The 12508-nt window shown below is 35.9% G+C and overlaps 1 long non-coding RNA gene across 5 annotated transcripts; it reads right to left on the bottom strand.

Moving 5' to 3' along the window:
• Positions 1-5953: 5953 nt before the first annotated feature.
• On the bottom strand, positions 5954-10998 carry LOC136801685 (uncharacterized). Of its 5 annotated transcripts, none has more exons than XR_010845899.1 (5): positions 9479-10998; positions 9135-9208; positions 8835-8896; positions 7988-8136; positions 5954-6652 (listed from the first exon to the last, which is right to left on the bottom strand). It is a non-coding gene; the product is annotated as an uncharacterized lncRNA (long non-coding RNA). The 5 variants fall into 5 exon arrangements; XR_010845901.1 differs by having other exon boundaries at positions 9990-10998; XR_010845897.1 differs by having other exon boundaries at positions 5955-6652; positions 9135-10998.
• Positions 10999-12508: the final 1510 nt, after the last annotated feature.

The following is a 12508-nucleotide window of genomic DNA, read 5'->3' as shown; positions in this document are numbered from 1 at the left end:
CCATTAAACCGACCTCGACCTCGACCCTGACCCTTGAAAAAGGCCGACCCTCGACCTACCCTTGGAAAAAAGCCGACCCTCGACCAAAATACAATAAAAAGCCGACCCTGGGTAAAAAAATGCTTTAGCGACTTTTATAAGATTTTTTTTTTGATGAATATTCCAAAAACTGATCATTAGAACAGTTAAAGAATACTTCAAGAATAGTCGTCGGTGGGGGGGGGGGGGTACCGTGAGTATCACAGCGCGAATAGTTTTCTCTTTGAAAAAACTTGACCTCTGATACTCAGGGTAGGGGGGGGAGGATGAGAATATTCTTCACAAGACCCCCCCCCCCCCGGGGGCATCATATTATTGACCAACATGTATAATCAGCCTCGTATCCATATATATCCCAGGCTTAATATTTACGATTTACCTTGATGCACGAGAGATATTATATTATCTTCCACTTACAGTAAAAGAGGCCCCCCCAGCGGACCCTAAATTCACGCATTCACGCAAAAAATTTTCGCAATTCACGCATTCACGCAAGTTTTTCTCGAAATTCACGCAAACCCAATTTTTTGGGAAATCAGGGAAATTTTCGGAAAAATCGGGTAAATTGTCAAACATTTCTACACATTTGGGTGAAAAGCCAGTTTGCAGATTCTGAATTATCAAAGAAGTCGTTTGTTTTTGTTAAGTAGTCGAGAGTGAGGCAGACGTTAGACATTGCAATCTACTATAAATGGTAGAATGCCCTCGTATACGAGGCGCCACAGCGGAACCAAAATGGCAAGGCTGCTACACTCGAGATTTTTCGACCGGATCTGATCATGCACTTGAGAAAAACTTAACTCAGTAGTGATTTTTTCCTGTAGACCTGACTATAAGCACATTAGCTTAAAGCGCTACGTAAGTTTTTAACTTTAATCACATGCCATCACGCAAAATATTTTATTCTTCTAACATGTCACTGTCGTTTAGAAAAGGTGAAACTTCTCCAGTTAAGGTAACGCGATAGTAAGTGAAAAGATATGCGCCGCAGGCGAATTTTTGTACAAAAATATCTTAATCATTATCAAAAATAGGTCAAACAAACTCCAGGGTGACACCATAATGCTTAGCTAAGGGGTAAGGAGGCGCAACCATGGTTTGCGCAGAGAGGAAATTATTTGCATTTCTGTCACCTCGCGGTTGGCTAAAAATGCTATCTTTAACACCATTGAAAAAGAATGTAGTCTAAATTCGTTAAGAGGCGAGGTACGATCGCTTGATAGTTTGCAAGATGAGGTAAAAGGATGAACATTTGTTGCGAGCGAAGCGAGCAAACAAAATTTTTAAAAAGAATAGTTTTAATCAGGGCTCGCGTCTTGATTTCCTAACGTGGAGGGGCCGAAAACATAGTGACTAAGGGAGGCGCAACCATGGTTTGCGCCGACAGGGGAAAATTTCTATTTTCACACTCTGATGTGCTTAAATACGACTCCATTTCAGACTGATTTTGCCAAGAAATGAGGTTCTCGAAAGTCTGCATCATGGGTATTAAATATTTCTTTGAATTAAAAATTTGTGGTGAGGCCTGACTAAACTATACATGTTTTTTTTTTATAAGCAACTCGGGTGAAACAAGGCATGTCCCAAATATATTTTGCGTGACGCGCACCGCTTCCGATTATTCCTTAACGCTCATATATAGCTCAAAAGAATCATATCAACGAGCAGATTTCGAAAAGTGCTGGGTCAAAAATTTGCATTAAGCCAATCTCAAGATATCGGTCAAAAATTGATTTTGACGTTATAAAATACATCGAAAAAACACGTCATAAGTAAGATTCAAATGACGTCAGTATTGAAAAACAGCGATAACTTCAATTTTATTAATGCAATCAACACCAAATTTTGACTGGAGTTGTAAATTAATGATTCTGAAATATTTGTTCAAAATTTTTCAGAAAATTTAAATGACGTCATTTGTTGACGGGAAAAATTAAAATACGTCAAAAAATGCTGACGTCATCATGAATTTTCAATTTTTTTTTCATGAAATATTTTAGAATCGTTAATTTACATCTCCAGTCAAAATTTTGCTTTGATTGTAGTAAGTTAATCGGAATTATCGCCTTTTTTCAATAATGACGTCATTTAAATTGTCTTTTTGACGTGTTTTTTCGAGTTATTTTATAACGTCAAAATCAGTTTTTGGCCGATATCTTGAGATTGGCTTGATGTAAATTTTTGACCCAGCACTTTTCGAAATCCTCTCGTTGATACGAATCTTTTGAGCTATATATGAAAGTTAATGAATAATGGGAAGCGGTGTGCGTCACGCAAAATATATTTGGGACATGCCTTGTTTCACCCGAGAAGTGTCTGCCCCTACATCAGGCTCGCATTATGCTTAGCATTCTATTGTTCTCAAACAAAAGAGCCATTGTTTAGTGACCAAAAACTGAGCCTGCATATGCTTATAAACGTTATGCTTATAAAAGAAAAGATATGTACTTGCACTCGACTTTTGGCGGGTGCTGCACTCAAAATCTCGAACAAACGTGCCACGTTCTGCAAACTGGGTGAAAAGGGAAATTCCCCGAGTTCACGTAAAAAAACAGGGCAGATTCACGCATTCACGCAATAGAAAATGGATTTTCACGTTCACGCAAGTTTTTTTAATTCACGCATTCACGCAATTTTTTTTCAATTTTCACGCATTCACGCAACCAAAAAAGCCCATTCACGCATTCACGCAAACCGCTGGGGGGGGGGGGGCCCGTAAACATCAAAAAGCAGATAATACGACCCGCCGGGCGGGGGGGGGCGATACCCTGAGTATCAGAGGTCAAGTTTTCAAAGGGAAAATATTAACGATAATTAATTAATTTATTCGCGCTGTGATACTCACGGTAGGGGGGCGACGAGGTTGACATATTCATATTATTCTTATTCTTATAAAAAAGCGTGTGTATCCCATCCCACCCCCTGCTTGTCTGCTCAACTTTTATATTAAAAAAAACACTGCCAAAAAAACTGTTTTTTTACCCAGGGTCGGCTTTTTATTGTATTTTGGTCGAGGGTCGGCTTTTTTCCAAGGGTCGACGGTCGGCCTTTTTCAAGAGAGTCAGGGTCGAGGTCGAGGTCGGGTTAATGGAGATTGCCAATTTTTTACGGCGGGACCATGCTTGCTGGATGGAAAGAACAACATGCTTTATATGGAAATGGCGGAACAGAAAGTCCAAAATGTGGTGAAAACACCACTGTTTTGGTTTTGATCTCAATGTTATGTGGTCATGTCCTTTTTTTCTTCTATTGATTATGGTGTATCATGTATTATGGTCAGATCTTGTAGGGAGCCGGAAGCCATCTTGTTATGTTGGTCCTGGCGGATGAGGCCATATAAAATAAACACGAAAAACCAACGCCCATTACACGCCCCTCAAAATGAAAATTACACAAATTTGAATAATCGAGGCAACCTATATTCGAAAAAAGATAGTATTTTTTAAAAAGATAGTATTTTTTAAAAAGATAGTATTTTTTTAAAAGATAGTATTTTTAAACGAAGATAGTATGTTTACAACAAAGATAGTATTGTTTTAAAAAGATAGTATGAAAGATAGTAAAAATAGTATTATTTTTTAAAGATACTATGTTTTAAACGAAAATAGTATTTTTTATAAGCAAAAAATAGTATGTTTTAAAAAAGATAGTATGTTTTAAACGAAGATAGTATGTTTACAACAAAGATAGTATGTTTTAAACGAAGATAGTATTGTTTTAAAAAGATAGTATTTATTTCCGCTTTGGCGCGCCATACCGAATCGAAACATTTGGCCGCCATTATTGGTGGCAAAACAAATGCGTTCCCCAATGTTTTCCAAGCAAGGACCCCCGGAAAAAATAAGAAAAGATTAATAAAGAAGTCCAAATACTCCAAATTACGGTGGCTGATATGTAACGTGGCTGATATGGGCATCCCTGCGCCTATCTTGCCGCGGCGGTGTAAGTTAGGTTATCTGTATGGAACGCCATAGCTGCCATAAGTGCTCTTTTTGTACGCTCTTTTTTCATGATATTCGCTCTTTTAGTTCGCTGAACTCTTTCGGTTCGCTCTTTTGTTCGCTCTTTTCATTCGCTCATGCGCTCTTTTCATTCGCTCTTTTGATGCGCTCTTTTATTCGCCCTATCCGTTCGCTGAACGCATTCAGTTCACTCTTTTATTTCGCTCTTTTAATTCGCTCTTTTCTTTCGCTCTTTACTTTCGCTCTTTTAGTTCGCTCTTTTAGTTTGCTCTTTTTGTTCGCTCTTTTTGTTCGCTCGTTTAGTTCGCTCTTTTAATTCGCTCTTTTAGTTCGCTCTTTACTTTCGCTCTTTTAGTTCGCTCTTTTAGTTTGCTCTTTTTGTTCGCTCTTTTGGTACGCTCTTTACATGCGCTTTTTGTTCGGCAAATTATCAGTTAGGGATTTTATTCATTCTGCAAATTATCAGCTCCACAAAGTAAAGTTCTGCAGTTCATTTTTTGGCGCGAAAACTGCTGTACTGATGGTTGGTTCTTTTCGCGCAACCTCGTTCCAGGTATCATATCTACATTTTCCCCGGGGGGGGGGAGGGGCACTCAAGGTAAATGACCTACCGGACGTGCGGCGCTTAAGGGTAGGTTTTTCGAGGTTCTGACAAAGCCTAGGTACACCCAGGTGCACTGTAAGGCAAGGGTAGGTAATTTGAGAAAAATTTTAAAATCTTTGCTAAAACTTGGGGGCCGAAAAATGCACTATCAGGCAGGGTCGGTTTTCAGCAAATTTTGCAGTGCACTGTAGGGATCGGATTTTGAAACCCCGATTTCTGTCCGAACATACGGTGTAGTTTCGAGATCGAGCCCCCCCCCGGGATTTGTCTTCAAAAAGAAGAGAATGCCCTGGAAACTAGCTATGTTTTCGAGCCATATCAAAAGTTAAAAGGCGTGTGACGAACCTAGATATATATTTGCAAAATATATTTACTCGTTTACCTTAGTTAGAGGAGGTACAATCTAAAATTTCACCACAGTTAGTCCCGTCCTCCTCACTCAACACACTCTAGCTGGCCATGCAACCTTGTCCCCCAGGCTTTGATGCGCAGTATGACAAAATTAATTTAACAGAATTTTGACCAAGAAGCAAAATAATAGAAAGAAAACGAAATTTTTTTTCATGAACGACTCGGCTATTCAAGTTTCGATAGAATTATGGGCGGGACTTTCATTAAAACTCAAAATCCGTGAAATGTGTGATTTTGAGATATTCCCCAAAGTTTGCCAAAAATTTTAATTTTTCAATCATCAAGGTTTATAATTAAATAAAGCTATTAAATCATAACACAACAAGGTGAAATTTATTTCTCAACCGACAATTAAATGTAAAGTTTGAATAAGTTTACAAGTTACTGAAATGGAGCTTCTGTTTTATAACAAAATGAAAACTAATGATGTACGGTAACTAAAAATGTTCTGCCGTTCCGACACATTAACTACAACAAGCATAAATAAGATAAAGATAAAAATACTACCAAAATAAAATAATGCGAAATTGAAATTACTTAATTAATTGATGCAAATAAACCCCTGAAAATCGATATACATTATGCGGTATTATGGCATTAGCCTGCATTAGCGTTAATTTTGAATATTTTTAATTCGTTCTTTTCAGAATAAACTTCGGTCTATTTATTATTGAATTAATTACGACTATTGAAGTGGGGAATTACAAAAAAATCGGATTACTTGATCTAATGAATCAAGAAAATACTATCGTATTAAATTATTAGGTAGATAAAAAATATATGCATTAGATATAAAATGCAGAATCTGTGATAAAATGCATACAAAAGATAGATATAAACCCTAAGATAATTACATGTATATTATGATACCATAATGGGATTAATTTTCGCAAATTTTTGATTAATGCTTTTTGCCGAAATAAGGTTAAAAGCAGGCAAATTCGGGAAAAGAAATCTTCGCGAAAATGACCCCATTAAGGTAAATAAAGACTCTAAGATAAAATTTCACGTATATATATGAAAAATACACAACTCTAAGATAAAAATGCATGTACATGAAAAATACACAACTCTAAGATAAAAATGCATGTACATGAAAAATACACAACTCTCAGATAAAAATGTGCATGCACATGAAAAATACACAACTCTCAGATAAAAATGTGCATGCACATGAAAAATACTCAACTCTAAGATAAAAATGCATGTACATGAAAAATACACAACTAACTCTCAGATAAAAATGTGCATGCACAAGAAAAATATCAACCTGTATGAGATAAAAATATATGGAGTAGATAAAATACTAACTCTAGATAAAAACACATGTAATAAGATAAAAACAAGTCTTGGATAAAAATACAAACTTTAAGATACAGAAGCAGCCACCGAGGCAAAACACGAAAAAGCCGTTCCTTTTTGCCAGCCAGGAGAAAATTTCTATAAAATGAACATAATCGGGTTGTCCAGAACGGCTCCGAATTTCCAGCTGGAAAAGAAAAATATGCCAGGAAAGTGGAACAAATTGCACGGGAACAGCTCTCTCAAAAAAAGTGTCCACCTTTTCCTTAAAATAGCCGTTCACATTTGCCAGGAGGAGATATACAACTTTATAGGAACGGCTCTTTATTTCCAGCTGGAGAGGAAAAAGGAAAATAAATGTAGCAAACGTCAGAGCAATATAGATACGTTATGGGAACGGCTCTCTATTTCCAGCTGGAAATAAAAAAGTAAAAATGTCAGAGCAATATAGATATTTTATGGGAACGGCTCTCTATTTCCAGCTGGAAATACAAATGTAAAAATAACTGTCCCGAAATTGCCTAGAATGATTACAGTATTTAATGGGAACGGCACTGTATTTCCAGCTGAAGAGAGGTGAACATATAGCACTCTTAGCTCAGGCATTTGGCAGTCCTTCAAGTGACGATAGTTGCAGAGTATAACGCCATGAGAATCTATCACAGACGTATACTTATTCAAAGGTCGAAAATCAAGTAGAAAGTTCGCAAAAGGCCCTTCTGCGGAGAAAACAATACTTTAGAAGTCTATTTAAATTCTCCAAATCCGAATGTTCTGGCTATTGGGGATTTTGAAGGCACTATTCGAACATTTTGATAGCATAGCAAAGAAGCCCAACGGGTGCACTTGATCAAAACAGGAGACGGGTATGTACGAGCCATAAGGATATCTTTTTTCACACCTCAAAAGTCTCTCGAATGGGGTGTAGATTTATAAGTTAGTCTCTGAAGAAAAGGTTCCAAAATCACAAAAATCGAGAATTTCCCTCAGAAAGGGTCAAAATTCGAACAAAACTTGGTGAAAATCGACCAAATTTAGGGAAAAGTCTTTCCAAGGGTTCCCAAAAAAAGTAAATTTTACCTCTCTAAGGGTCTATTTTCGGTTTTGGCTCAGATATATTCGTCACCTCCCAAACCAAGGTGACGAGATAGACTAATTAAGGTTTATCTTTTCCATGTATTTTTACAAAATAATTATATTGATCTAATAAGAGTACAATAAATTGAAAAATATCTAGGCGTCAAGAGTATATTATGCATTACTTCCTTCATGAAATAGTCTGCGTTGAATTGTCAATCAGTCTTTTATACCCAAGTTAAAGTTTCAGTGAAAGCAGAATACGTGTTTTTTATGAGCATTGCAATTAAAAGCATATCTAAGCTCAGATATGGGGAACAATTAAGCATATGGCAAGCATTGCTTGAGCCTACAAAAAATATTTTTTTCCTGATTTTGGCTTTTTTGGCTAGAATTTCACGGATTTTCAGCATTTCCTAAATTTATGCTTTAGATTTAAGCATCCCCTCAAGCATTTTTCAGCCTTATCAAGCTTTCTACCTAAGCATCTCTGAGCCTGTTTTCGGATTTTTGTATACCCTAAAAAAAAATCATGTAATCTATAACCATTACAAGTTGGATCAAGGAACTTGAATAAATAGAGATCGTTTACCATAATTTGTTCTCCGTCGATCAATCGAAATAGCACGCTACTCTTTCTCCGATGGCAGTCTTTTCAAAGTATTATCACGTTGCTATCATTTCAAATTTCGTTCAAGAACTTCAACGTATGGCAGCATATGTCCAGCATCCAGTTAACAGCTAAAATGGAAAGGGAATTGCTTCAATCATAACCATGATCTGCATGGTTAAAAGCAGGCGTCATGATGGATGGTTTTAATTTTCTACCAAGAAGGCCACACAGGATATCAATGGAACTGATCGTATCGGATGATATGGTATGATGCGATAGAAAGGATATAACAAAAGCTCTCCAATATTGCTTTCCTTAATGGCACCCTTAACACAAGTTAACCACTACAAAACTTTCGTTGTTTTCTGGTATCTCAAAACACATTTCTTTTATTTTCTCAACCATTAATTCAAGTGTGAAAAAAAAAAAAAACAATTTAATTTTAATTTTTTTTCCATCATCCGGTCTAAAGGTTCCTTTCCAATGTCTGTAAACCAAAAAAATTACCTTCCAAACAAGAAAATGGAAACATCTTTTGCCCCTCCCTTTGAGACGTTTAGCCCATTATTCTTAAATTTTGCCAAAAAATATGCATAAATTTTAGAAAGTGATTCAGCCCTTTGTAAGTTAACCAATAATGCACGATTTTTCAACTGCTAAGTAATAAATTTGCTGCAAATAGTATGAGCTTTGTCAGAACTTTTTTCCCATGCTCTCCTTCTTTCTCCTTTTCAGAATCTCCCTGAAATGAAACATTTGCCACCCCCTTTTGAGACCCCCAGCAGAATGTAATATTCCATTAAAACCCAAGAAACAATAATTTTACCATTTCTCCAAGTTGGACATCTTTTGAATGCTGATTATCCATCAAAATAAATCACTTGATAACTAGAGTGAAAAAAAAATTAGTCAGATTACAAATATTTGATTCAAACTTTTCCTTCAATTTGAAAATATTGTATCAACAAAACGTAGATAAAAATGCTATAGTAGTTCATTCAAAGGAACACAAATTTACTAGAATGTAACAAATCACAATTAAAAGTAGGCAAGACAATCAAATTCAACAACAAACTAGTAAGCAGAAGCAGTTAAAATAAGTCATATTTTTCACTTTCTCATTTACCATAAGTGCAAGAAGAATTTTCAAATAATATTCCAGGTCCTCTCACATATTGAAAGCACGGCTCCTCTGATTGTCTAAGTAAGAAATTAAATAAGCTAAATAGAGGAAATTCAATTTCAAAGTATGACAATCTGACAAGTCGGATAACAGTGATAGGAATTACCCAGTTTCCCGTGACGCGGTCAGAGATTCTTGGAAATTCTTGGGGGGAAAAAAATTCAAAATGGTAGCTAAAATGTAAACAAATCGGTAGCGACAGCCAAATACAAAAGCGAAAGTAAATAAAAAATATAGGAAGGTAGAATGAGCGCAAAGAAGTTAGTTGAAAATGTATCTAAATTTACCAAAGAAGAAGCATTAGAGTGGTTAAAAGACATTGGTCTTTCTTCAACAGGCTCCAAAGATGAGCTGATCAATCGAATCAAACGTTTTATTCGCTACCCAAAACTTGTAAAAAAGCTGAAGAATAAAGCTAAGAGACATTACAAGTTTTCGTCCAGTTTGAACCCTTTGGAAATTCCTCCTTCTACTGCAAAGTGGTCCAGTAATCATGATTCATATCCAAACATCACCTGTGAACAATTCAAATCTTATGCTTCGCAAAAATCAGAAGGAAGTCAAGGGCAGCAGATGAAGGCAGTTAGAATGTTTCAAAGTAGGAAGATAGTTTCAGTAAGGACAATCCAAGGACTTGAAGAAGGTGATTTGTTTGTAAAAGCCATGATCAAGAAATCCTATGGATATGAAACCCGGCCAGCAGTTTTATATTTGAACAATAATGCACCGTCTAAAGCGCATTGTAATTGTCCTGTTGGCTTGGAGAAATATAACCCATGCATTGAATATTCTGCTTACAGTTGAGGGAGAAGAATTAAGAATGAAAGCCATTAATTTTTGATCCATTCCGTGACGACAAATTGTTAAGGTGACAAGGAGTTGAGTCTCAAGGGAAAATTTAGTTACTTTGCGATTGTCAGGATAAGGTATAAGGTGTGTGTAAGGTTGGATGCAATCGAAAATCAAGTTAAATTTTTCAAGATCGATACCGCATAAATATTCAATAGCTTTTTCATTTGGCTGTGTTAATGTAAGAGTTTCATAATTTATTTCTGTAGCTTGTAGGTCATAAATGGTTGATAAATTTTTAATGTTTTTTTTTCTTTCTTCTTTCAGGAGGTTTTCTTTTTTGGCAAGTTCTGTCTCAAGTTTCGATATTTTTTCTTGGGCTTGCTTCAACTGTTCTGTAAGAGTCAAGCATTGTTTACGATATTTTGCTTTGGATGGTGATGATGGGGTTTTTTCTTTAAGGGTCATAGATGGCTTACGAATCAGCTTTCTTCGAGGGGTAGCGATTGGTGGTGGTGGTTGTGAGTTGGCAGATATGGCTGTTGTTAATCTCAACTTAGCTTGCTTGTATTGATTGGAGATTTTTTCATTTGGTGTTTTTAAAGATCTATAAAGTTTTTCAGCACGTTAAAATTTTACCCTAATCAAATCCATTTGTTTTGATGGAACGATTATTTCTGGTAAGTGCGATGATGATAAACGTTTACCATCCTTCCAATGTGCAGAGCAAATGAAACCATTCTCCCAGTTCCATCCAGATGTTTTGAAAACTTTCGCATAGACTCTCTGCACTGATTCTTTTCTAGGTAGTCGATATTTGGTAAGTCCCTCAGTTTTTGTCTAGTATGTATTACAACATAGTGCAGAACCACAGCTCCATTTGACCATTTTCTGAACTTTGAGTGTCAGCAATTCTTTCTCAAAAAAATTTCAAATCAAAACAAAGATTCGGCGCTCGCTTTAATTTTTTTCCCTCCAAAAAAGTTTGCTAGTCCCAGACCCCTCGCCCGGAAACACGGTAATAGTGCCTCATATTTGGTTATCAATTATTTGAATAGTTTTCTTTTAGCAAATGATTTATTTTTAAAACTCAATTATTAATTTCAGTCCGTCTTAAATTTGGCATTACAGCGAATGCTGCAAAAGCAGTTATCTTATGTGGTAATTTGTTAAAACTAATAATAGAACGTGTAGATTGAGAGCATATCCAGGACCTCGTGAGTAAACAAAAAAATCAACAAAAACAACAACAACTTGAATCGTCTTTCCCGTCTGTCTGAAGGTTTGAATTATAATTTTTTGGTTCAAGACTGAAAAGGTTCAGATTTACATCTCCTCAAAAACACCCATAGAAACTTCCTTAAATTTTTTTGTTCAGTCCCCTAAAGCCTTGAATGAGGCTGGGAATTGTTGGTTTGCCGTCACCCTACCGACGCTACCTTAAAACCAGCCGACCCAACAAATTTTATTGCCATTTTAAAGAAGAAATTAAAAGGAAGATTTTTTGGCTTTTGGAGGATTTTATTTTAGTGTTTAGAGCTTTTTAAAGATAAATTTATGTTCTGTTGTATCTATGGTATGACTATGTATAAAGAAAAACTTGGGTCGCAGTTGTTTGAATTAACGATTCACACTCACCTAAAATTCTTGAGGAGTGTGATCAAACACAGGCCATAAATTTGGATTTTGATACTAAAGTTCTTTTCAGGAGTGCAATTTTGGAATGATTCTGGAATTTTGAAATGACAAAGCCTGAGAAACTATAAAACTATTGGTTAAAACAAAAACTACCCCGGGTTTCACCCAAAAAATCCAAACATCTTTGAAGTTACAGACAGACAGACAGATGAAGAGAAAAACAAAGACAAACATTCTCAAATTATTTTTCATCTAAAGTTATCTAACTTCATGTCTTTGGTATATAAATAAACTGTAGCTTGGTATTGATTTGGTTACAATCTTTTTTTTCTTATTTATGCCTTAGCATAAATCATCTCAAAGGGAAAGTATTGTAGTTCGCAAACGCCTTGGAAGAAGGAGCGCGTCGCTCCATATCAATCCCGAGAGACAATTTCATTTTTGAAAAACTCACAAGATACAGGCAAGTCGCAAACAACTCTGGAATCCCTAATTACTAATAAAAATGGAAAAAATATTCCTGACTAATAATTCAAAAATATATAAATTGTTAAGAAAATTTGAAAAAATATAAGGAAAAAATAAGCTAGTTCGAGGGGCGCGTCGTCACCATGTATCTTGTCTCCCAGCCCAATTTTTTTAAGGATATGAAATTAGATTTTTCAAATCACAAGTAAACCAAGACTGACTCCACTAAGCTGACCAGATCTAACAAAATAATATTTCATTAAACGCTGACTAACTGTATTGGTTATGAACACACTGTGATGCTTCGAAGATAAAATGAGTTCAAGACCTAGACCAAAAGTGAGCCTAAGTTAAGGAATTTAAGACAAAAAACGTGTAACAGTTAAAATTAGTATAAAACTTGTTTTCTAGATCAACATTGT

The sequence above is a fragment of the Clytia hemisphaerica genome, unplaced genomic scaffold, assembly GCF_902728285.1.
Source record: "Clytia hemisphaerica strain Z4C2 unplaced genomic scaffold, Clytia hemisphaerica genome assembly, whole genome shotgun sequence".
Lineage (NCBI taxonomy): Eukaryota > Metazoa > Cnidaria > Hydrozoa > Leptothecata > Clytiidae > Clytia > Clytia hemisphaerica.
Note: the sequence above shows the minus strand (reverse complement) of the source record. Positions and strands in the feature narration are given on the sequence as shown.